This window comes from Delphinapterus leucas, chromosome X (assembly GCF_059928025.1).
Source record: "Delphinapterus leucas isolate spDelLeu-1000000601 "Yukka" chromosome X, BTC_Dleu_Yukka2, whole genome shotgun sequence".
Lineage (NCBI taxonomy): Eukaryota > Metazoa > Chordata > Mammalia > Artiodactyla > Monodontidae > Delphinapterus > Delphinapterus leucas.
The window spans coordinates 86,362,993-86,389,094 of record NC_143150.1 but is presented as its reverse complement, the minus strand read 5'-3'; the positions used below and the strand labels follow the sequence as shown (position 1 = coordinate 86,389,094).

Sequence of the window (26,102 nt, the reverse complement as noted above, 5' to 3'; positions counted from 1 at the left end):
TAGCCACTGAAATAAGGTAAAAAAAGGGAAGTAACAGGTATACAAATCAGAAAGAAATAAAACTGTCCTTATTTGCAGGTAACAAAGGATTATCTAAGTATAAAATCCCAAGGAGTCTACAAAAAACTCTCCAGAACTAACAAGTGATCTCAGCAAAGTTGTAGGATACAAGGTAAACGTACACAGATCAATCATATTTCTGTATACTGGCAATGGACATGTGGACTCAAAACTTTACAACACCGCTCATAATTGCTCAAAAAAAAATTGAAATACTTAGGCGTAAAAATAACAAAGCATGTACAGGCCTTGTATGCTAAAAACCACAATATGTTGATTTAGAAAATCAAGACCTAAAAATATGAAGTGATACACTATGTTCATGGACTAAGAAGACTCATATTAAAGACAATGGAACTACAATAGCTCAAACAATTTTGAAAAAGGAGAGGGAATCATTCTATCCAATTTTAAGACACACACACACACACACAGAGCTACAGTAGTCAAGACTGTATACACAGTAATAGAGGAGGGATAGACACATATGCCAATGGACCAGAATAGAGAACCAAGAAATAGACCCACACAAATATGCCCAACTGATTTTTGACAAAGGCGAAAAAGCAAGACAATCAAATGATATTTTTATCAACAAATGGTGCCAGACCAAGTAGACATCTATAGGCAAAAAGATGAACTCTGACCTCAGTCTCATATTTTATATAAAAATTAACTCAAAATGGATCATGTGGCAAGGATGTGCAGAAAAGGGAACTCTTGTGCACTGCTGGTGGGAATGTAAATTGGTGCAGCCACTACGGAAAACAGTAAGGAGGTTCCTCAAAAGATTAAATATATGATCCATCAATTCCACTTCTGGATATTTATCCAAAGGTAATGAAAAAAACTAACTTGAAAAGATATATGCACTCCCATGTTTACTGCAGCATTATTTAAAATAGCTAAGACATGGAAGCAACCTAAGTGTCCACTGATGGATGAATAGAGAAAATGTGGCTGTAGACAGATAAAATGTACACCACATTTTATGTTTTTATATATATTGAAGATATATAAAATGTAATATTATTCAGTCTTACAAAAAAGAAGGAAATCTTGTCATCTGCGATAACATGAATGGACCTTGAGGGCATTATGCTAGGCGAAATAAGCCAAACAGAGAAAAGACAAATTCTGTATGATCTCACTTATATGTGGAATCTCAAACAAACAAAACCCTCAAAAACCAAAAATACAAAACTTATAGATACATGAAACAGATTGGTGTTTGCCAGAGGCAGGGGCTGGGGGGTGGGGTGGGTGAAACAGATGAAGGTAGTCAAAAGGCACAAACTTCCAGTTATAAAACAAAGTCATGAGGATATAACGTGCAGCATGATGACTATAGTTAATACTGTATTATATGTTTGAAAGTTGCTAAGAGCAGACCTTAAGAGTTCTTATCACAAGAAAAAAAATTGTTACTATGGTGTAGGGTGTTAACTAGACTTATTGTGATCATTTCACAATATATACAAATATGGAATCATTATGTTGTATACCTGAAACTAATATAATGTTAAATGCCAATTACATCTCAAAAAAGAAAAAAAAAGGATGATGGACTTAAATGTAAAACTATAAAATCTACTGGGAGAAAATATTTGCAAACCATACATACTATCTAGAATATATAAAGAACTCTTGAAACCCAACAATAAAAAAAAAATCCTCCAGACCAAGAGCACAGACTAAAACTTGTGCAAATAACCAACTCACAACGATTTTACTGGCTTAAAAAAATGTAGATGAAGTCACTGGCAAATCTTCACACAAATATGTATCTCACTTTAACTAAAGCTATTTTGACTTATTCTGTACCATTCAAGGGTCTGGGTTGAAAACAATAGACTCTGGCTAACTAAAGCAAAAATGTGATTTACTGGGAAGGGTAACTGATAGCTCACGCAATCAACAGGAAAGCTTAGAGATCCACATTCAGAAAACAGAACCAAGGAAGCTAGGCATCCTGGAACTACAGCCAAAGACCTCCCACAGACACAGCTTAGTTGGGGGTGCCTATGCTGCCAACACCGGACTCTGGATGCCTAGAAGCTACTGCTGGTGGCAGTATGATTTCTAAATGGTCTCAGGTATTTGCATCAGTGGCTCTAGATGCACTGTCCCAAGTGTGAGCATCTGATTGGTCAAGCTGAGGTCCCATGCCTATGCTCTAGCTGTCAAGGTTCTGGGAGAGCAAGTGCATTTGGCTTTTTCAGTTTCCACATTGTTCAGGTTCCAAACTTTTCATAAACAGATTCAGATGATAGACACCCAAATAAAAAAAACAAGCCAAAACAAATGAATGATCAAGCACACGTTCCCATAACAAGTACAATGTTAACCTGGCCTCTATAATTTTGTTGCAAGAAATACCTATAGTTTAAAAAAGAAAGATATCACTGCCTGTGAGACATCAATTAAGAAAATTCAAGTCTTTTTTGTTCCTGTTCTATTTCTAAGCTGGTTTCACAGTAGGAAGGGAGAATACTTTTTGATTGCCCACTACAAACCAGATAATACTTAGGCTGGTGTTTCTCAAAGCATTCTAGAGCATCTTGCTCCATGAAGACTAGGTTCCAGTAATTTAGGAAATGTTACAAATTTCTCTTCCTTTAGGACAGTCACATGGCTGACTGACATTACTAACAGCTCCAAGAAATCCCGGGTAAAGGAAACTTAATAGGACACAGAAACATTTTCCCTCCAGATGGTATCTATTGAAAGTCCAATTTAAGAATCCCAAAGAATACACTTTGAGACATGCTGCTCAGGGGCCTCATATTTGTCTTTCCTACAATCCTTACCATTCAAGCCAAGTTCTTTCCCCATTTACAGATAGAAAACTGAGGCTCAGAGAAATTCAGAACCTTGCCTGGTTAGTGAATGTTGGCTCCAAGATCTAACTCCAGGCCCTTCTGACTCCCAAGTCCATGCTTCAATAACATGCTGTTCACTTTATTTACTAGTTTTACAACAATAAATGCTTTCAGATGAAAATACAAATTTGTGATAAATTCCTCTACACTGTTGGATCCTATTGTTCAAAAAAATATTGTAAGAGAGGAAGCTGGGACACAAGGTGAAAAGCTGAGATATTATCAATCTCACTAATGATGGAACAGTAACTAGAGAATGAGTTCTACCTAATGCTTAGAAATTAAACAGATGAAAATCCCATTACATAAACAAGTCTCTAACAAAAAGAAGTTAATTCTAAACAAATCCCTGGAAATAGCCTACTGCCTTTGTTGGGTCAGACCAGAACTCTGTGCACCAAGCAATCTCTACACATAATAAATATTTCTTCCTAAACTCAGGTTAGAAAGATCAACTTTCAGAAAACTAATAAATTATTATGAATCACCATCTGTAGCGATTACCATTACACTTAAATACTTCCATTTAATTAACCATTTCTTTTTTCACTCCTTCATTCCCCCCAACTTCACTTATCTTTGAAGTCTGAATCTTGGTTTTATAGGGTTTACATCAAGACAAGAGGGTACAATTAAAATACACTGAGGGAAGTCACTCTTTAAAGGGTAACTCACTCTGTAGTAATCACCTCCGGTTGATCAAATTTAGAATGACTTTCAATATTGAAATTAGCTTAAGGGCAGAGGACACCTATAGTTCCAAATCTGGGTCAACAGCAGTTGAGTACAGTGGTGGACTAGCCTTACTATTCAGAGTATGGTTGAAGGATCAGCGGCACTGATATCACCTGGGAGTTATTAAAAATGCAAAATCTCAGGCCCCACCCAGACATGAAGAATCAATCTGTATTTTAATAAGATCATATATTAAAGTTCGAGAAGCACCAGATTATAACACAGGCTCCAAACCAGGAAACCCAGGTTAGAATCCCTGCTATTATCAACTTACTCACTGTATGAGCATGGACAAATCAGCGTATGTGCACTTCTGTTTTCTCAACTGTGAAATATGGATAATGGATCTCCCCACTTCCATACTCACTTTCATCCAATCCATTCTCCAGACAGCAGCAAAAGTAATCTTAAAACATATATCAGCTCACGTTACTTCCTTGCTTAAAACCTTTCAACATTTTCCCTACAATTATTTCCAAATTCTAACCATGACCCAGAGGGCCCTGGCATGATTTGGCTCCTGGAACTCTCTCCAATCTCCTCTCTGCACAACCACATTAGTCTTTCCGTTTAGTTTCTGGAACACTCTAAATTGTTTCTGGCCTCTAGACCGTTACAGGTGCTATTCCTACTGGAATGCTTCTGCTCCACACTCATTCTTCCCACAGCTAGTTCTATTTGATAAGTTGACTTTAAACTAAGACCCAAAGCGGCTTCCCAAGGCAACCTGCCTAAAGCTGTCTGTTATTTTTTTTATGATAGTAACCCTACTTATTTCTCTCATCGCAAATATCAATTAGTGTAACTGGTTTGATTTTCTACGGTGTTAAGCTCTCAGCATCTAGCACAGCATCTTCCATGTGATAGATATGTAAGTATTTATAGAATTGAGTTCAGGAAAGAAGTATGCACTGACAAAAAAAATCTGTGATTGTAAGCATATAGACAGTACTTGAAGCCATGGGAGGAGAATCCAGCAAAGGAGAGGCTGGTGAGGTAGAAGCAAAACTAGTTCATCACGGCATCATGAAAGACACAAGATGGCAATGCTGATCAACTGGGTCAAATGTCAAAATGAGGTATGTCCAGAAAAATGTCCATTGAAGTTGGGACTAGAGATAACTTGACAAGCATTAGTTCCAGTGGCGTGGTTGGAAAGGAAGTCAAACTGGAATGAGTCAAGGAATCAATAGGAAGTGAGGCAATATAGATGGCATGTGTAGAACACTCTTGAAAAGGCTGATTGTAAATACAAGCAGAAAATTATGGGGTCTCACTGAAAGGCAGAGGGTAAGGGAGAGAAAAAGGAGATAATGGAAAGAAAATACCTAAGAAAGTTGAGGGTAGGGGACTATTTAGAATCTCACTATTTCACCTTAACATAGTGAACACTTACGTGGGTTTTCAACAGCAGAAATAGTACTAACCAGAATTAGGACAATCCTCTTCTTAATCTCTTAAAACTTGACTGAGTTTCCCTCCTACATGCTCACACTATACCCTGTACCTATCACTCCCTGACATTAATGAGAAAATGTATGCCACAGGGTGAGGAAGAAAACCAACCAACCAACCAACCAACCAACCAACCAACAAACCTTGGGAAGGAAAGAAATATACAACATTATCAGTGGTTGCCTCTAGGTGGCAGGATAACACAGTTTTATTTATGCTTCATGCTTTTCCGAGCCTTCAAAATTTTCTATAATCATGTATCCATTTATAATGAGAATTTTTCTTTTGTACAATTTTTCTTAAGGTAGAAAACAGTGGCCCCTGAGCCAAAGGGCATGCATCAAATTAAGAAAAATATTCTCTAAACAAATGTCTTGGATTGGCTGCTGTTGGCTCTTGGAGCCTCTTTCCTATACCTCTTGCTGGTTAATCCTGAAGTATGGCACACAGCAAGCATTCAGTATTTATTGATTTGGTTTATTATTGGTAGGTTAAGAAATGCTGCACACATGTATGGGAGTGTGGATGAATCAGAGTCAGCCTACCCATGGGAATGTCTGCTCCATGAAGGCATTTTCCCTATTTGATTGTTTTGTTCACAGCTTAGCTATACACTAAGCTCCTACAGGAAACAATAAATATTGGCTAATTAAATGAAAAACAAAAAAATCAGCCTAAAATTCCCACTGAAATCATGGAAAAGCATTATGGTGGTTTTAAAGTAATGCTTTAGAGAATACTAAACTCCAACGTCCTACAAAGCAAAATACTTAATTTTATTTGCCTTTTGCCTCTCTGCAGTCTCTGAAAGTAAATTCGGGTGAGAAATGCCCAGACCGTCCATCATGTCAGGAAACAGCAAGCTGAATCTTGAAACCCAGCCTGCGATTGACCATTTGATTAGAGACAGAGACATCACACTGACTGATTTGTAAAAGGGGACAAGGGGACACCACCTGATTATCAGGCCTTTCCATCCAGTCTAGTTTCTGATTATTTACATTAATACCCACCAAATATTCTGAGAATCCATTTATCACCATAACAACAACAGATGACATTTACTGACCACCTATTATGTATTATCTCTAATCCTTATAACACCTTGGAGATGAAGATCATTCCTGGTTTACTGAGGCCAAGAGTAGCCACATACCCAGTAAGTGGTAGAACCTAGATTCAAACCAAATTTGCTCCACAACTCTACAGTACACAAAATGTCTGTATGCAGTCCACCCTGCTACACCCCTCCTACAGACACCGATATCCCTGTCCTTGGCCACATAAAATATGACCCTGAGAACTGCTGACCTAGATTTTATTGGACATTTGATAGTAAGATGTAATAATAAAGCAAATGAGGTATAGCCTTTACTCACCCAAGACAAATCTGGAAATTATCTGCAGAAATACGTCGACAGGGTCTCTCCCTCAAAATCTGAAAACACTATACCTCAGATAAGTTTTCATGCTTGCTCTTGGTGCTTTTCTGCACTGCAGTATACTCAAAATAAGGGCAGGGATACCGAGGAGGAAGAATCTGAAACCTCCAACACTGACTTTGGAGGTGAGAATGGCATCTGAGAAGTCATCCCCTACACGTCCTCTACCCTACAGTCCTGGGAAGCTGCAGATCCAGGAGTTATCCTTCTGGTCATTACTCCCAATTACTTAGAGAGAGAAACTGGCATCAAAAGAATTCAGGCAACAAATAGGGCTCACCAAAGTTGTAAATCAGTTTTGCCAGCAGAGAGGAAATGGCAGCATGCCAAGGAGACCTCCCTTCCTAGCATTCCTAAGAAAAAAAAATAAAAACAGCAATGCCTGTGTGAAAGTTATGCTTATTAAGGAGGAGAGGAAGAGACTCCTTGTCTACACATTTTAAATTGGTGCTCTGGAATAATCTTAGTCTACCCTTTAAGAATGCTCTGTCTCCCCCATCCCCATCTTTACTTGTGGCTGGATTTGGTGCAAAAGATCAATTGTAACAATGATGGATTATTCCCTATCTCATCACATCCAATTTCAAAGATGGAAGTACTTCTCAGTCTTGCCCACCTCTAACAGAAAATTAAGACATCAGCCTTTAAACTAATATGCTCTAGTGAATTGTCAACAACTTAACCACACAAAAGCCTGCCACTATCTAATAGATGATCTTCACTCAGAAGAGCCACAGGCAGCATTCAGTGAGTTCAGGAAAACACATCCATCAGAAGTCAATGCTAATTTTAAAATATCTTTAAAATAATTTACTTAAAAATTAAATCTGGAGTTCTCAACCCTAGCTTATTTTGAAAATGAAAAATGTCTGGCCATATAAATATCTGACTCAATAGATAAGAGGTGGGAACTTTTTTTTTCAAGCTGTGTAGGTGATTTGGCTGCACAGTCAGACTTGAGAGCCACTTTGTTATATATTGTTAATTATGCTTTGCCAATCTGTGATTCATTTAGGAATATGCTTAAAAATAATGGGGGAGGGAATGGGATATAAATAAGTACAGCCACGTGTTGACAACTGTTGAAGCTGGGTAACAGGTACATGGGGGTTCATTATACTGTTTGCAAACTTTTGTGTATGTTTGAAAATCTCATAAATTAGAAATATTTTAAATTAAGACTTTATCTTGCTAGATCCCCCCATTCCATCCTCCACATTGCTCCCAGAGCAATCTCCCTCAAACTCAAAATCTACCTACAACATCAAGTGTAAACTCCTTACCTAACCAGTATCCAAGACCTCTAGGACCTAATGCCTGCTTACCTCTCTTACCAGGGCCATGACATTACATAATATTCCTCTTGGCTCCCCACGCTTTAACCATGTCAAGTTTTTACAGTTTCCCTACCATTCAAGACCTTTGATACCTTGACTCAGATTGTTCTCTCTGCTAAAATGGCTGCTCCCTGCATATATTCCCTAGAGCTCAGCTTAAATGTCACTTCCTCTGTCAAGCCTTTTCAGATATTCCCTCCCCCAGAGTAACACTGATCACTCTCTCCTTTGTGTCCCCACTGTATCCTGCACATACCCTCAATCAACACACCTCTCTTTATTTACATGTCAGTCTCCCCACTAGAGTGAGTTCTGCATGAGTGGGATTCTATTTATCTTTGCATTCCTGTTGCCAGCATAGGAACTGTCACTTAGTAGATTAATAAATGAATGAATGACTACCCAGTAAATGTTTAAAAAAGCTAAAAATTCCAAATCACTTTAAACGCTTTTTTAAAGTGACATTTTCAACTGAGAAAACCAATTTATACAACTCATTCAATCTTCATCTTTCATTCAACAAATAGTTATTAATATGCTACATGCAGGGCATTGTGATAGGTGCTATGAGATGGTCAGGTGTAAATCAGAGAAAAAGGAAGACTAGAAGCAATGGTAATATAAAAAGCAACAAAAAGCCAGTACACAAAACATACAAATTACAGCTTCCTAGTGGTCAAAGCAAAGCTGGAAACACAACCAATTACAAGATCAACACACTACATAGGATAAATCCTTATGTAACACCAACCATAATCTTCTTGCTTTTTAAAAAAATTTGGATTTTTAGAGATTAAAGTTGCATAAAGCAGAGTATACACCTTTAGCGAAAGTGAAACAATTTTAGCCCAGCTTTCACCTTTGGGCATAATGCTTTGGTCTAGGAAAAAAAAATACACACACACACACTAGGAAATATAAGCACAAACAACAGCAATTTGGACATCCTCTTAATGACACTTGGAGAAATCTTTAGATTTCTTTGTGTCCTATATTGAGGGAGCACCACAAAAATCCTAAATTCTATGGAAAATTTTCAACTATGTGGGTATTTTTCTGAGAAGATAGTTGATAGCTTTCATTGGCTTCTTAAAGAGATCTGTGACCTGAAAAACATTAGGAACTATCACCCCCAGAAGTATCTCCAAGACACTGTGTGCTTAGCCACTAGTGTTTTCACTTTCATTTACGAAACACAGGCGTACGGTATTTCCCTTAAAGCCACATGACAGGCCACTGTCAAATACAATAAAGACAGTACAGGAAACCAAAGAAACAGAATTCCAACCCTTGTGCATTATTCAGCTCCAATTCTCTCATGTCCCTAGGTTTATAAAGAAATATTCAGCATCTCTAAAATTAAACCTCCTCTATGTAAGGGGGAATTCTGTATTCCTGGATAAAATACTCTAGTTCTGTATCCTGAAGACAGGTAGAAAAGGCACAATCCTTTCATAAAAAGGTTAGATTAAGTATATTTCTAAATAAAAGCTAGGTTTTAATGCCTTAAAATATTCTGACAAAAGATATATCTATATGACGGGAAGAGAGAACTTGGTATTTATCTGCTACCATACATGAGGATTATTATTTTTTTTAATTTAAAAGTAGAAACTGAGGAATACTACTGGAAGAAAGTAAAAGTGAAATAGAGGACAACAACAGAATGGAAAAGCCTGGGAGTCAAGCTGGGCTTAAATTCCACTTACTAGGTGTATAATCTCAGACAAGTTACTCCAAGTCAGTAACCTCTGTAAAATAAACAACACAGTCTATCTCATAGGATTGTGCCTGGCAAAGAGTAAGCCATATTATTATTTCTTTTAGCTCCAGATTAATCTAAGGGCAGCAATCTTATGTAGGGTATCACACACACACACACACACACACACACACACGATCAAGAGTCAAAAAAAGCTGTTTTTTTCCCCAGCCTTTCTACATGTTATCTGCATATGAAGAACATAAAGTATTTATTAATCTCCAAACTGTTTGCCTTAATTACGGACATAAACTTAACTTTGATGACAAGATTAGGAAGCTCCAGGTCTCACTCTCAAGTTAGTTATAGTTCTCCAAAGGTTAGTCTACTAAATAACGTTCGGGCCATGCCACTTAAGAATCAAAAATTTTAAGTGTACCTCAACTATTCTGAGCTACTTTTAATGAATTTGGAAGGAACAAAGATTCTTTTACATGGTTAATAAGTTATTTATAGCAATTATCAACATGGCAGCAAACTCCTTTCAGAATTGAAAACAATTCCAACTTCACAGGTTTGTTACAAGGATCAAATTAGTTCACTGATAAGAAAGCTTTAAAACAAAGCCTTTAGAGAAAAAGATTATGTCCCAACATATAGACTAAACTGGCTCTGTTTGAGTAAATTTAAACACCACTACATACAGCCCGGCACACAGTCATTTCCAATGTTCTTTAAATAAACCAGACAATGTGAACAATCTGCTGCTTTAAAACATTTATAACTGAAAGGTGTTTGCTAAAAATGTAAGAATAGTATGCAAAGGCACTCTAGTTCCCTGACACAAACTGACTTTGTGACTTTAGGACAATCTGGGCCTCAAACATGTGTAAAATGGAAATATAATAAATAAGATCCCTTAAAACACTGTCTATAACACTATGCCTTCAGTTCAAGACAAATGTTAAAGGTATTAAACATGAACAACCTGAATTATTCTCAAAACCTATAGAGCAAAAAGTAACCAACCCAGTTTGCTACTTGGCCAAATTCCAACTTAAAAAAAAAACTATTAAAAAATATTAGGGGCTTCCCTGATAGCGCAGTGTGTGAGAATCCGCCTGCCAGTGCAGGGGACACGGGTTCGAGTCCTGGGCCGGGAAGATCCCACGTGCCACAGAGCAACTAAGCCCATGCACCACAACTACTGAGCCTGTGCTCTAGAGCCTATGAGCCACAGCGACTGAGACCACATGCCACAACTACTGAAGCCCGCGTGCCTAGAGCCCAGGCTCCACAACGAGAAGCCACCGCAATGAGAAGCCCGCGCACTGCAACGAAGAGCAGCCCGCGCTCGCTGCAGCTAAAGAAAGCCTGCACGCAGCAACGAAGACCCAACACAGCCAAAAATAAATAAATAAATAAATAAATAAAGTTTTTAAAAAAATGTATTAGAAGGGGCTTCCCTGGTGGCGCAGTGGTTTAGAGTCCACCTGCCGATGCAGGGAACACGGGTTCATGCCCTGGTCCGGGAGGATCCCACATGCCGTGGAGCAGCTGGGCCCGTGAGCCATGGCCACTGAGCCTGCGTGTCCGGAGCCTGTGCTCCGCAACGGGAGAGGCCACGACAGTGAGAGGCCCGCGTACCGCAAAAATTTAAAAAAAGTATTAGAAGATAAAACGCAGGGAATTATTCTTGTAATCTTGGCAAAGAAAAGATCTCCCAAGAAAGATGTGCAACCTAGAAACCATAAACAAAAGAATTTGACTACATAAAAATTCCAAACCATAGAAAATATCTGCAACAGGAAAAATAAAGGGTTAATATTTCTAATATACAAAGAACACCCAAAACTCACTAAGACAATCTTATTGAAAACCAAGTAAAAGGGAACTTGTAATTTGCAGAGGATATAAACATTTGCTTATCTTTATTAGTAACTACAAAAATGCTAATCAAAACAAGGAGATGTGATTTCTCGCTCAACAGACTGGTTAAAATTAAAAGGACCAACTGTATCTTGTTTTGGCAAATGTAGGTGGAGAAAAGGACACTCACAAACACTTCGGTGGAAATGGCAATTCTATATAGCCTTTCTGGAGGTCATTTTGGCAGTACCTGTCAAAAAATTAAATGGGTACCACCCTTTGACTCAGGATGAATTCTATTTCCAAGGCTCAACAACAGGGAATGATGAAATTATAGCAGATTCATGCTTTTGGGATGCAACGCAACCATTAAAAAGAATGGAGTCCAGCCATATAGTCTAACGTATAAAAATACGTATAGTACATAAATGGATAAGCATAGTATGTAAACGTTAAAAGCTATGAAAGAATATGTACACATTGTTAACAGATATAAAAGGAGACCATCATTTGTGGGGGGGTACTAATTTTTAACTGAAATGTTTATTTTGTTTGAATCTTTTTTTTTTAAATAGCAAACGTTACTTTTATAATTTAAAACAGTTGAAAAGGAAGGGAAAAAAAGATAAGCTTAGAAAACATCACTTTAATTTGAAAGTTTTACAAGCAGGAAATTTAGTCACATCTATAGATTTATAGCATCCATAAATATGCATGAAAACATGCAACCAAATCGAATTGTCCCATGAAAGAGCTCCAAATTGACCTTATGTTGAAAAGTAATAACCATAGTCAAAAGGGCAAAAGAAACTAAGCCTTCTTTGAACTTCTGACTTTCTCATTTACCTTTCTACTCCCTTAAATTTCCTCCATTTTTTGGGTTAACTTTCTTATAGGAAGGGGGTCACTTATTTTGCACTTCTATGGATGACACCTGCTGGCATATTTAGAAATACAGATAATAAATTCAGTTTCAAGGAAAGATACAGCATAGTGGAAACATACCAAACTAGATAACCTGGTTCAATGGCCAACTCCACCCCTAAGCAGCCATGTTACCTTGGGGAAGTCATTTCCCCAAAACCTGTGCCTATAAAATAAGGAGTTTGATGTAGACAGTACCAAATATAAGGGTCTTATCCAGCTCTTCTGTTGGACATGGAGAAGACTACCGCCACTGGTCATTTGTTTTGCTAGAGGTAGATATGTGAATTCACCCATGCAGGCAGTCTGCCTTTACTTTTAAAAAGCAAAAATCTAAAATCCTCTATGTAAAAGGTTGTATTCAAGTGACATCTATACCTCTCCAGACTATACTTCCTTTTAAGGCTGGCCTCACCAAGACAGTTAAGGAAATTTGAGAAGCAGGGAACTGGAGCTCCAGATTAGGTCAACAGGCTGCAAGGCACTCTAAGCTGGAGTAGTCAAGCTAGTCCCTGTAAAACATGGCAGCAGATATAGATACAAAGAGAGAGGCATCTATAACAATGATACGGGATATATCCAGGTTTATACTCTTCTCTTATACTAATGTATGTCCCTAGCTCCTTGTACTTAGAAACACTCAGAGAATGCTTGTTGAACTGAAGAGAAGTAAGATGTGAGAGGGAAAAAGAAGATATAATATTAACAACAATAACAACAACAAAACCAACAATGGTTTCCAGTTTATTGAGGCCTTACTATGTGCCATATGCTATATTTTATACAATATATGAAATGTTAAAAGTGCTACTCAAGGGCTTCCCTGGTGGCACAGTGGTTAAGAATGTGCCTGCCAATGCAGGGGACATGGGTTCAAGCCTTGGGTCTGGGAGGATCGCACATGCCACGGAGCAACTAAGCCCATGCGCCACAACTACTGAGCCTGCACTCTAGAGCCTGCGAGCCACAACTACTGAGCCCACACACCTAGAGCCCGTGCTCCGCAACAAGAGAAGTCACCGCAATGAGAAGCCCATGAACCGCAACGAAGAGCAGCCCCCGCTCGCCACAACCAGAGAAAAGCCCGCACGCAGCAACGAAGACCCAACACAGCCAAAAACAAAAATAAATAAAATTTTTAAAAAGTGCTACTCAAGTATGTTAATAGTGGTGATACTGATAACCATTAGGAAGACTCATGGGTTACTAAGGTTACAGGAGAACCTTGAACAAACTAAAACACTAGGGGGCTGTGTAGCTGGAGGGTGGGAGATCAAGGCAATCAATGCACTGCACACCACCACAGAACTGGGTAGGACCATTCAGCAGGTATGAATGTGACTCCAAAGGCTTGGCAAAGCAAAAAACTACTCTGGTGGAACGTTCAGTTATCACTGGCCAGAGGCTTAGCCCCCAAATGATCAAAGAACAAATACCATTCCTCCTTAACCACAGACTTGAAGGATCCAGACAGGCTTTGCTAACTGGCCATCAGTTCACCACTGTGACTGCCCATATTTGAGCTGTCAGAGGGGTTAAGTGAAATAGTATGTTAAAGAAATTACCATATACTTAACCACCTACAGTATACTAACACCTTATATTTTCACATTTAACCCCAATAAACCCATAAATAAGGTATTTTTCCCAGATGAAGCAACTGATAGGTTAAGTTAACTTGTCCAAAGGGACAGAACTAGTTAAGTTGCCAGAAAAAAATTTAAAACCCGAGCATTTATTCTGCCTTTCTTATATAAACTATAAATTATTCCAGCCAATACATGAAAAGAAAATGAGAGTTAAAACACCATTTTGCAACTCTCAATGAATTAATAATGGATCTAAGCTTTGGGCAGCAGTGGCTGTTAACATCAAAAAGAAAAAAAATCCAAGACACCACTACAACCTAACAAATGTAAATGAACACACCACCGCCAAAGGGAATGAATCTGAATTTATAAAGCCTCTGGATGTAGCTATCAATTATTAGGAAATATAGAGGACAGAAGAACATATTGAACTATACTGAGTATGCAATCAGCAAAATTCAGTCTGGGAAATTCTACAGGTCAAATGGCCTGAGTTTGTCAATAGACAAAGTATAAAGAAAAGGAAGAAAGGGAAGCTACGGATACTTAAAAGACAAACTGAGTTTTTAAAAATGAACAAATTACACTGTCCAGGGATGCACACTTGTATGATTAAAACCATAAAAGAACGCAAAGAAGTGACTACTATAAAGTCAGAACAGTAGTCACTTTCCAGAGGGAGGGAGGATACTGTGATGGGGATGGGCACATGGAGGGACTTCTAGGGTGACAGGCAAAATTCTATTTCTTGACTTGGGTGGTAGTAACAAAAGTGCTTTAAGATAATTTATTAAACCATAAATTTGTTTGGGGGTAGTTTTCCATATTTGTTTTCTATTTTTTAACAATAAAAGGAAAACATTTTAATCACATTAAAGTTTCCCACATATGGTAAGATTCCATTTTGCATGAAATGCCCCAAATAAGCAAATCTATAGACATAAAATAGATTAGTGGTTGGTTGTGAGAAAGGAGAAGGGGAGTGATTAATGGCCACTGGGTTTCCTTTAAAGATGATGAAAATGTTCTAAAATTGATGTAGTAATGGTTGTACAACCATGAACGTACTAAATAAAAACCACTGTATACTTTAAATGGATGGATTGTATGGTATGTGAACTATACCTCAATAGAGATGTTAATAAAAGTCTAAGACACCCCAATTAAGTCAAGACACACTTTAAAAATAAAACTGGGGTAGAGCCTGAGAATCTGCATTTCTGACAAGTTCCCAGGTGATGGTGCTGATGCTGATCTGGGGACCACATTTTGAGAACCACTGCAGCGAAGGATTTCAAAACTGCTTCTAGCTGAAGGCAGTACTAATCAGCACTGAAGAGTCAAGTGTTTTACTTAGGGACTGGGAAAGTAGTCCTGAATAAAAAGTTAACACTTTGTGCCAAGCACTGTTCTATTCTACTGGTTCCCTGACCATTAACACCAGCATCTCCTTGGGAACTTGTTGGAAATGCAAAATCTAGCCCCACCCCGACCTACAGAATCAGAAACTCTGGGGATGGGGCCCATCAATCTGTGTTTTAGCTAGCCCTCTAGGTGATTCTGATGTTCCCTAAAGTTTCAGGACTACTGTTCTATGAACTTTACATCCATTAACTCAGCTAAACTTCTCAAAAACCCTATGAGGTAGGTAACACTATTATTACCATTTTATAGATTAAAAACTGTGGCACATAGGTTAAGTAATTTTCACAAGATGACACAGCTGATAAGCAATGGAGTTGGAACTTGAACCCAGGGAGTTTGGGTTCTTAATCACTGTGCTGAAAGCTCTTTCCACCTATAAGAATTCAATCAGCAGAATGCAGTAATAGAAAATTAGTAGGGGAAGTTTAAAAACAAACAAACAAAAAAAGCAAAGACGGGAATTCCCTGGTGGTCCAGTGGTTAGGCAGGACTCCACGCTTTCACTGCCAAGGGCCCAAGTTCAATCCCTGTCAAGGAACTAAGGTCCTGCAGGATGCGCGGTGTGGCCAGAAAAACAAACAAAAAACAAAGACCAGGAAAAATACACCTCACTATAAAGACAGGAAAATAAGAAAATAATTGTAGCAAATAAGTAATCATTAAAGCAATCTTCCAAATGTGTTCCAAAATATAAGCAGCCACCAAATACAATATACCCAAGTATTTCCAGAGCAATTATCTTGGTACCTAATTATAAGGGCTTAAAATTTGTGTTATGCTAAAGATGGTACATAAATTCATGGCAGTATGTTCACACTTACCAATCTTTAAAGTCTAAATGATTATACTAAGAAGTCATTCCAGAATAATTTGCATCTCCCTACTCCTTGTCCCTTTCAGTCACTACTTAAAGATTACTGAAAAGGAAAAACTGCTTTCTTTCAATATCTAAGATAAATTATACAATCAGAATCTCAGAGTTGAAAAAGAATTTTCACATTCACCTAGTCCAGTCAGCAATCCAAACTGAATCAATCTACAATACTAATCTCCATTTAAAGATATATTAATAAGAAGTTGAAAGAAATTCCAATTTTCTGTAAAATCACATTCTGGAACTAATCCATGTCACCACTGTAATTTTTAAAGCCAAATGACTAAAACTTTTAACTAAAAGTTGAAAATGCTCAGGTTAACAGCTCAAACAAAAGCTACAGCTGTTTTACTCAGAGAGAACCACTCCTTCACTATCTGAAATTGTTTCTATACCAAGCTGGTCAACAAGTACATCAAGTTTTAGCAACTCAACCCTTATGACACATCAAATGAGAGAGCTTCCAAAGAATCTGAGCTGAATTATCCCTGACATTAACATATAAACATCTGATAACCGGTCATTGAGGAAACAAGTCAGAGAACAATATAGCAAAACACCCAATTGCTTGTTACTGTCAACTTTACAGATAGTGAGATCACTGTAAAGCAGCCAAATATGATTACAGCTACACATCAGATTTTAACAATTTAATCAAACTGCAAGAGAGGTAACATAGAATGTGAAAGGCAAATATTTTCAAAGCAACCAATTCTGGCATTTCAGTAATACTCTGAATCCACGGTTGAAAACACACAACAAAAGGGAAAAGAAGCAATAGATTTCCATTGTAAACTTGTAATTCTGGAAACAATTCAAATATTGAAATGTCTACTGTGTGTAAAGCTCTCTCCCAAAACTCTAGTTATCCTAGTTTCACAAACTCAGGATTACAAGGTTTAAGCGATATTGTTCAAACTTCCTAACTACAGAAAACTCAGGACAAGGGTAAATGTCTAATCACTATACATAATGTGCTCAAATTCTTTTCTTGAACAAATAGATTTCACTGTAATTCCCAAGAAATCACTTCTTTAATACCTAGTCAATTTACAACTAAGGATCTGATTTCTCCATTAATGAACAAAGAACTGAAAAGCCTGAACTCATGATCCATAGCACTGATGATTCACAATCATATTTCATCTAAATACCTCAGAAACTTTCATTCATGACCTCTAACCTTCTCTGCCCCTTCAACTTGTAATCACTCTCATTTCAAAGGTAGGCACAAGTGGCCTTGCTCTGCCTCCAACGTGTGCTTAAGTCAAAGGCTGACTGGAGCATATGTGCCCAACTTCCATTCTCAGGTTTTGACCATGGAAGGGACATGCAGTAGATCCTACGATGGCCAATGCTGAACAAGGAAAGAAATGAACAGTTTAAAGGACTCTATGTTGGGGGAACAGCATTTCCAGAAGAAATAAAATGAAACAATAAATAACCACAGGAAAACTACAGTTGTGTGTAATAGCTGAAAATCAGGATGTCTAAGTGGAAGCTCTCAAAAATTGTTTAGTATTGCCATTTCAAAAACTGTATTACAGCCAGAGGAACTCATCACTAAGTCTTAAAAGCTTAGAAGTTATGGGTCAGAGCAGCTGAGATACCAACATCAAAAGAATAAAAAGCAACATTATAAGATAGTATAAAAATAACTAAACTACCTAAGGAAATTGAAACCATGATGAAAAACCCCAAAGGCACAATCAGGTCATTATCTAGGAAACATTAGCTTCTTCCACAAGGAGGCCTACTTTTCATGTGGAGCAGTAAGCAGGGCCAAGACATGGAACTGAAGTCAGGTATCAATTAAATCAGACTCTGCCACAGAAAAAGGAACCCATGACTAGTTATTTTGGGATAGTGCCTAGGCCAGCAGTATCAACTCCAACTGGGATATAGGAGATTACTGCCATTGTTCCATTATAATGGGGTCCTCCAGGGTCTTTAATTTAGTAAGAATGGGTTAGATACCACTTTGAGAATGTAATCACCAAATGTGGGGGAAACTCTACAGGATAAGTTCTTCAACAAATAAATTGGAAGAAAAAGAAAAGGGAGGGAACCTGCAGATTAAAATAGATTTAAGAAAGATATCAATATTCCTTTGTGATAAATGGACTTTCTTTGGATCCTGATTCAAACTAAAATTTGAACACTAGCTTCATATTTGATATTTTTAAAAATCAGTTAATTTTTTATCATACTGAAAGTCTTAGCCAGTGCAATACAGTGAGAAAAAGAAAAAAAAAATCAGTTAATTTTCTGAGTTGTGGTAATGGTTTTGATGTTTAAAAGAGCCCTTTATCTTTTAGATACAAATATTTTGCAAATAAAAAGAGAACAACAGTAGGGGTTTATTTCAAAATAATCCAAGGGGTAGGGAGTAAGGGGCCTCAGTGGGTAGAAGTATAGATGAAAAAGAATGGCTGCAAGTTGGCAACTGTTAAAGCCGGTGATGGGTACACAGGGGGATCATTATATTATCCAATTTTTATATGTTCGAAAAATTCCAAAAAATTGGTTAGACATAGTATCTTGCAATTTTATTTTTTGAATGATTCTTAGAGTGACTTAAAAAATCATGTACAGACAGAATTCATTTAAATTTTAATTTAGTAATGAGCTCCATTTAAACACAAGAAACAGCCAGTACCACATCAGATCCAGACAATGGAAGAAACCAAAGTAGCTCAATTACAGAATGGAAATACATACACCCCCACCATCTCCATTCCAGGAAGTATAATACAAATACTACCCACAAAGATCCACAAAAACTAACCTAAAATCACAGCCAATCATACTCATCCTGGTAGGAAATCTCAACACTGCTCCAACAGCTTCCTGAACCTTCCTGACCAAGTTGGTCTGCTGGTTCCTCTGGAGTGCTAACCCACTCAGGTCAGACTACTGGAGGACCTACAAAAAAAAAAAAAAAAGGAGGGGGAGAGATACACAACACATTTATTAGGGTGTGGGGGAGCTAACCATTATATCAACGTTCAAACATAATCACAGTTATTATTTCTTAAGCAATAACCCTCACATAACAATTTTCATTTTTTAGGACCTGCTTTGAGCAGCAACAAGAATTCAGAACCAAAGCTAAAGCAATTCTTCTGACATTTAGACAACATCCCTGAAAACTCAGCTCTCAATTCCAATGAAATTATAGGGAATAGTGATTATTTATAGACAAAGTTACATCCTTGTTGTGAATTGACACTAAAACAATGTTGAATTTTTTGTGAAAAAAACTGCACACATAAATTATTTTTCACCTTCATACATGCTTTTTTGGCCATACTGGGAAACAAATGATAAACACCCTGGAAACTCAGGTTGAACTCTGCCACTGAACCTTAGACAGTTTTTAACTGGTATTGCCACTCCTTCCTCCCTTCTCAGAGACCACCTAGAATAAATTAAACCTTTTAGGTCACACCTAGATTATCATTCCCAGATTTATTCTAGTTCCGAATGACAGAAGTCAAATTAAGGTTTAATTTCTAATCACTACTTGACCCACTGTGAAAAACACCAAGGCAAAATCTCAAAACAGAAAGCGATCTCTTGTCCTTCCATGAAAAAGGGGGAAAATTACATTACCTCCAAAGCACTTCAAACTAAATAAAGCAAACCCTAAAGCGCAAAACCAGTGTCTGCATATAGTTAATTAACAGATGGTTACCCATGGTAAAATTTTAATCCTATGTAAACTTTTCACTATCATATTCCTATTTCAAACCCCATCATCCATCCAAGGTAATTAGAAAAAAGCACTCATTTTAATATTGGTCTAATTAAAATATAAACAGTAAGGAAAACTAACATCCAAATTGAATACAGTAACTTCTACTTAGTAAAGAGTATTAGAAAATATAAAATGGCAAAAACACAATAGGGGATAGTGTATTAAAGAACTGTCAGTAATTCACTTTGGAAAAGAAGCTTGGTATTCCAAACAACCTTTCTAAATCCTCTCAGATAGGAATTATCCTGCTCAGGTAAGCCCAAATAACAGATCCCCACACTGATCTGAGGGACCAAAGAAAGGAGGTAGGGGAAAAGCAGTATGAACACTTAAAAACTAGCTAGCAGATGTTCTCTTTCTTACTGTGAAAAGCACAGCACCAAATTTCATTACTTTCATAGGGTGAATGACAGGACAGACCGACTTTGAAGGAGTGGAAGGAGGGAGTAGGCAAGGGACGAAACATCCCTTCCTAAAGGCAGAACACCTGGGTGTGGTTCTTGACAGGAACATTATGGCCAGGGGTCATTCCAGGAAGGTGATTTTGCATTAAAACTCCTAGACCAGAAACATAGGTAGGAATCACATTCAAACATAATAAACCACTGGAGATAAAAAGTTTGGCTTACGAGGGGGGAAAATATACAAAAATGATAGGACTGGCCTAGAAATATACTAAAAATGTACAGTTCTTTAACTGTTTCTTTAAAAAATCTCCTTTCCCAGGTCATAAAACTACCATATGACACAGGTGCATCTGCCAACGTATTTTTACACCAAGAAAAAGTAACCACAATTTACTGCATGCCTACCATAAGCCAGGTACTTTATAAATTGTTTAATTCTAACAACTATTAAGAGCTACTATCCCCATTATACAGATGAAAAACTGAGAATACGAAAAGTAATTCCCCCAAGGTTACAAAGTTTGATATGAACCCAAAGCACACAGTATTTCTACCATACCAGGCTGCCTCCCTTGAGTGGGAAATGTTGGTGCCTCAATATACGCAACTCTGGGGCTAAGAGAAAACAATGTAATCTAAAAAGGAAGCAAATGATAGGGAATTGTCTATAGTAATCGTGGAATGGCGGGGGGAGAAAAAAAGTAGAACAGGGCAATGATTGAGGGGCAAGACATAATCTATCAAAGCTATTTTATTTTCCAGCACATGGGGGGGTAAGTGTAGTGGAGACTGACAGGAGGCTACCTTTCTCTCTAGGGGATTCAGCTCCCAGAAAAACAGCATGGGGGGGGCGGGGAACAGAAGAAGTAATAAATCCTTAACAATTACATGAGAAACATGTAAGAGGTGGTTAGCAGCAAAAAAAGATGTCCAGACCAAGAGGCCACAGGAACTCAGAGCAAGGCAGGGAAAAGGGGCGGTTCCCAAGCTTGCAAAGGGGATGGGCGGGGCGGGGGGGGAGAGCAAAAAGTTAGTTCACTGGAGGGTTATTCTCTACAGCCTTTTTAGAAGTTTTTTTTCCCCTTTTTTGGGGGGAGTGGGTGTTTATGAGGAAGGAAAGGCTAACGGCCCCGAGAACGAAGAGGTCACAAAGACTGCAATCATCCAACCACCAACCCATTCATTGTTCCACCTAAAAATGGTTGAGCAGCAGAGTTGGAGAAATCAGTGCCCTGTGCTCCGATCAGGGTCATACAGGCTTGAAGGCTACTATGACTCCATCCACGAAGACGGAATAACTGCAGGGAACAGGAAAGGGTCTCTAGTCAATGCCTCTGTCAAGTGGATCAACTGGGGGGGGCGGGACGGATTAGGAGACTTGGGCTAAGCTCTGCCTTAGCAGGAGCGAGGAGGGGATGACAGGAAAAAGCTTTGACTCTCCCTCTTAAATACGAGCCTCAAATATCCATGTAGATGAGGACGATTCAAAGGGACGGTGGAATTAGGGGAGAATGGGGAAGGAATACGTCAGAGGCACCAAAGCTTGACCCGCTCTATCTTAGTTCAAAGACCATGGGAGTTGGGGAAGTACAGCCCACCTCAAGAAAAACTAGAGGATTCATTTGGGCCCCGAAGGAGCGGAAAACCGAGGCGAGCCCACAAAAAGGTAGGAGGAGGGAATCAGTCATCGTAGGTTGGTCCCATCTCCCCCGCTGCCAAATCTAACCCCCAACCCCACTCCCCAACGAACTTCAGGACTCCCGCCCCCCACCCCTCCCAACCCGCCCACTGCGGCGGCGACAACGGAGGCGTTGACCGATTGGTGGGGTAAAGGCGGGCCCACACGCGGCTGAGGCCCGGGAAATGGTGTCGCCTCAACCGACTAGAGACGGAGTGGTCTTCGCCTCAGGTTCGGCTTATTGGCACCTCGGCTTTTCGCCAATCGTCACCTCCTTAACGTCGGGTACCTGAGAGGTGTCACAAACGCGGACAGCCAACATCTCAGTCCCGGGTCCTGGCCGGACAGACATCAGCTTCCGCCGCCATCTTAACAGCAGGCGAACCGACCCTAGTCACTGCCACCCCCCACCCGAGGTACCTCCGCCATCGCCAACGGATTCCAAGAGAACGTAACCCCGCTCCCGCGAGAACTCACCGGCTAGGAACAGCATGAGCCGAAGACGCTGCCGCCGCCTCCGCGGCTACTGCAGTCTGTAGCCGAACCGCAGCCGCCTCCGCGTGATCCCGCGAGAACCTCTACCCGACGGGAACAGCCTGAGCCCAGCCCTTCACAGACCCCTCCTCCCACCAAAGCTGAAGTCGCTACGGCTCAGCTCTCACCCTACGCGAAGCAAAAAGCAAATGACGCACAAACTCACGGAGAGCCAAGGGGCGGAGCCACTCTACCGCCGCCGGCTCTCGCATGCGCGGTCAGAACTATCGCGATAATACGTTTTGGTCTCCGCGAGACCTTCGACTTCACCGCAGGATGCCGCCCGCGCCTCGTCTTTAGGAAATACGAGATCTCGCGAGACCTGGGGCACGCTCCTAAAAAGGAGAGAGGCGGGGCTCCATGAAAATGACTGGGAGTTTTCAGGGGAAGGGAGGAACCTCCCGTCCTGCAGGGATCTCGCCTACCACGAGGTTTCCGACCCACTGCGGAGCTGGCTGCCAAACCTCGCGATGACACAGCTCAGCGCCAAATCTCGGCCATGTCCTGAAAACTGCCTCCGCCCCCGATCTAAGGTGTCTAGAGCCTAGTGCTTGAGGAAAATTTAAAAAGTCAACCTGTTTATTCTCACGCTTCCGGGCAGAGCTGTACCAATTAACCAAACTCCATTCTGGAAGAGGAGCAATAGATCTCCCATTGTTACCTGACTCCAGGAATCACATATTTTGGACTAACACATAAAAGACGTTCTATCTCACAATAAGCACGCAAATGCAAATGAAAACAATGACATAACATTTTTGGCCCATTAGATCGGAAAAAAAATTTTTTAAGACCGATAATATCCAGACTCCTTCCCTCGCCGCACTGCAGGCTACTGAATCCATCTTAATCTAACTAAAGGCTCATATCGTTAGTTCTAGCTCCAAAGCCACAAATTTTAACTCCTGAGGCTTTACCTTGGCATAACCAAAAGATCCAATAAAGTGGTTTTCTCCAAACAAAGAGGTCTGCCCTCAGGAAAAATTCAAGCTTCCAAGGCGGGGGTGGGGGTTGGGGGCGAGTGCGTGCTTGAAGCTTTTAATATGGCAGTTTTTCCACGTCTAGCCAACAATGTTTCTCCAATAAATCTTGGGAGCCAATCTGGCTCGATTTGTGGGCTTTCCTATTCTAATGCATTGTTCTGTCTATTCTAATTTATATAATGTTCCTTTAGAGTACATTTTAATAGCTGGTAGTACGAGTACCCCATCTTTACTTATCTTTAAAATATTTTCTCGGTTGTTCTTAGCCATATTTTTTCTGGATGAACTTTAGAATCATATTAAGTTCCAAACACTTGGTATATTTATTGAAATTGCATGAACTATAAATCAACACAGAAAAAATGGACATCACTACAAAATTGAGCCTTCTTATACAGAAGCACAGTATCCCCTTCTTCACGTATGCAAACGTTCTTTCATTATATTCCTCAATAAAGTTTTGTAGTTTACTTCTAGGTATTTTTATTCTTTTTTCTTGCTATTGCGAATGGGGTTTTTTTAGTGTTAAATTTTCGAAATGCTTACTGCTTATAGATAGGAAAACTATCGATATTTGCCTATTTAGTTTTGTAATCGTACAAATAAAAAATATGTTCAACTTCACAAGTAATCAGGGAAATGCAAATGAAAACAATGACATACCATTTTTTGCCCTTTAAATTAGCCAAAATTACAAAGGTTGATGATAATTCGTGTTGGCACAACTGTGGAAAAATGGGCATTCTCGCACACTGAAGAGTGTAAATTAGTATAGCCTTTTGGGAAGGCAGTTTGGATAAATTTATCAAAATTCAAAATGCATAAACATTTTGACCCAGCGATTACTCTTCTAAGAATTTCTCCTACAGAAATACTCATACATGAAATATATATATGTATACACACACACACACACACACACACAAGCCCATTCATTATAGCATTGCTTGTAATAGCCCCTTCCCTCCCCCAAAAGGGAAACAAGCCAATGTACATCAATCGGGAAATAGTTAAATAAACTGTAGTACAATCATACAATTCAGCTGTTTATAAATGAGATAAATTTAGATTCCCTGATATAGGAAGATCTACAAGACATATTGTTAAGTTTTTAAAAAGCAATTAGCCGAAATGAATGTGTGTGTGTGTGTGTGCGCGCGCGCGTGTGTGTGTAGTACCATTTAGATACCAAAACCTACATATACGACGCCTAAGTAGTTACCCGCGAAGCCTGCCTGCCAGCCCCTCACCTTCCCCCTCCTCTGAGGCCGCCTTCCTCGAACCCCTGAGAGAAACGCCGAAGGCCCGGCCTTTACTCCCTCTCTAGGGCCACTTGGCCACGACTAATGCCGGTACCTCGCATCCCCACTGTCGGCCGCTCTCTCGCCGCACTGCCGGCCGCTGCCGGGCTGTCCCCGAAGATGCGGCGAGCTCTCTTCACTGGCGCCGGCCGAGGCCTGGGGGAGGGGAGAGAAGGCGGGGTTGAGGGAGGGCTGAGGCAGGCCGCCGGGTTCCTTCACCAGCCTCTTCCGCAGGCTCCCCAAGGCCGCCACCTCCGCGCCTCAGCGCAGGGTCCCGTGGGAACATCCCCCAGCGAGGAGCAGAGGACGGCCGCGAGAGCAGAGCCCGCCCCCCAGCCGGGAGGAAGACGCTCACCTCGGCGGCACTAGCAGGAGCGTGCCGGGTCCGCGGCCCTGCTTCAGACCTGCTCCCCTCGCTCGCCCTCCGTCGAAAACCTCCCCCTCCGGCTCTCCTCATACTCGTTCTGAGGCTCCGCCCCCAGCTCGAGAAGCCCCGCCCCTGCCCCCTGGGAGGGCACTCCCTCCGCGGTGAAGCCGGGTTCCCTACGGGGGACCGCGCCTGAGGTACTCCAGGCCCAGCAAACACAACCGTAGAGGATAGTAGGGTCACTAAGGAATTGGGAGTTGATTCGAGGCACGATGGAAACCTCTGAAGGGTGACGTGATTTGATGTGACTAACGTTTAAAAATTAATCTCTCCAGCTGCCTAGCGAAGAATGGGGGGCGAGAGGGCAAGCGGGGACACTGTGTGGAGGGCGGGAGATGACGGGGGCGCCTACCATAGTGAGTTTACACAGGTAAAACTCTTACTTCAGGGAGGTAGTGAGACCTCAATAAACATTCTCTTTTTCTCCTTGCTATTATTTGGGGTGACAGTGCGATTGGCAAAGAGCTTATAGAGGATCTACATCTGTGAATGCATAGGAATAAAAAGATCAGGTAGGAGTTATCACTATTAACCGTGCTTTTCTTCTGGGGTGCAGAAGAAGGGAGCTTTGACTCGAAACGCTAGATACTTCGGTAAGGTTTGAATTTTTAACAAAACGCATGTAAAGTATAGAGACAAAAGCACTATCTGAAGTACTCTTGAGACATAGAGGAAATAAAAACTGTAATTGTACCCTCCGGTTCTAATTCCAGCCCTC

The 26,102-nt window shown here is 40.0% G+C and overlaps 1 protein-coding gene across 24 annotated transcripts in view; it reads right to left on the bottom strand.

Moving 5' to 3' along the window:
* The window catches only part of HUWE1 (HECT, UBA and WWE domain containing E3 ubiquitin protein ligase 1), a 143,571-nt gene extending 118,166 nt beyond the window's left edge, over window positions 1-25,405 (bottom strand). For 17 of the 24 annotated variants that reach the window (XM_089904492.1, XM_089904502.1, XM_089904500.1 and 14 more), the window contains exons 1-2: window positions 22,617-22,803; window positions 19,083-19,219 (exon numbers count right to left, since the gene is read on the bottom strand). The gene's annotated coding sequence lies outside the window, so the exon portion shown is untranslated. Of the gene's footprint in view, window positions 1-19,082; window positions 19,220-22,428; window positions 22,563-22,616; window positions 22,806-25,012; window positions 25,114-25,312 lie in introns of those variants that run through there. The other 7 variants (XM_089904512.1, XM_089904513.1, XM_089904493.1 and 4 more) reach the window with 6 other exon arrangements.
* Window positions 25,406-26,102: the final 697 nt, after the last annotated feature.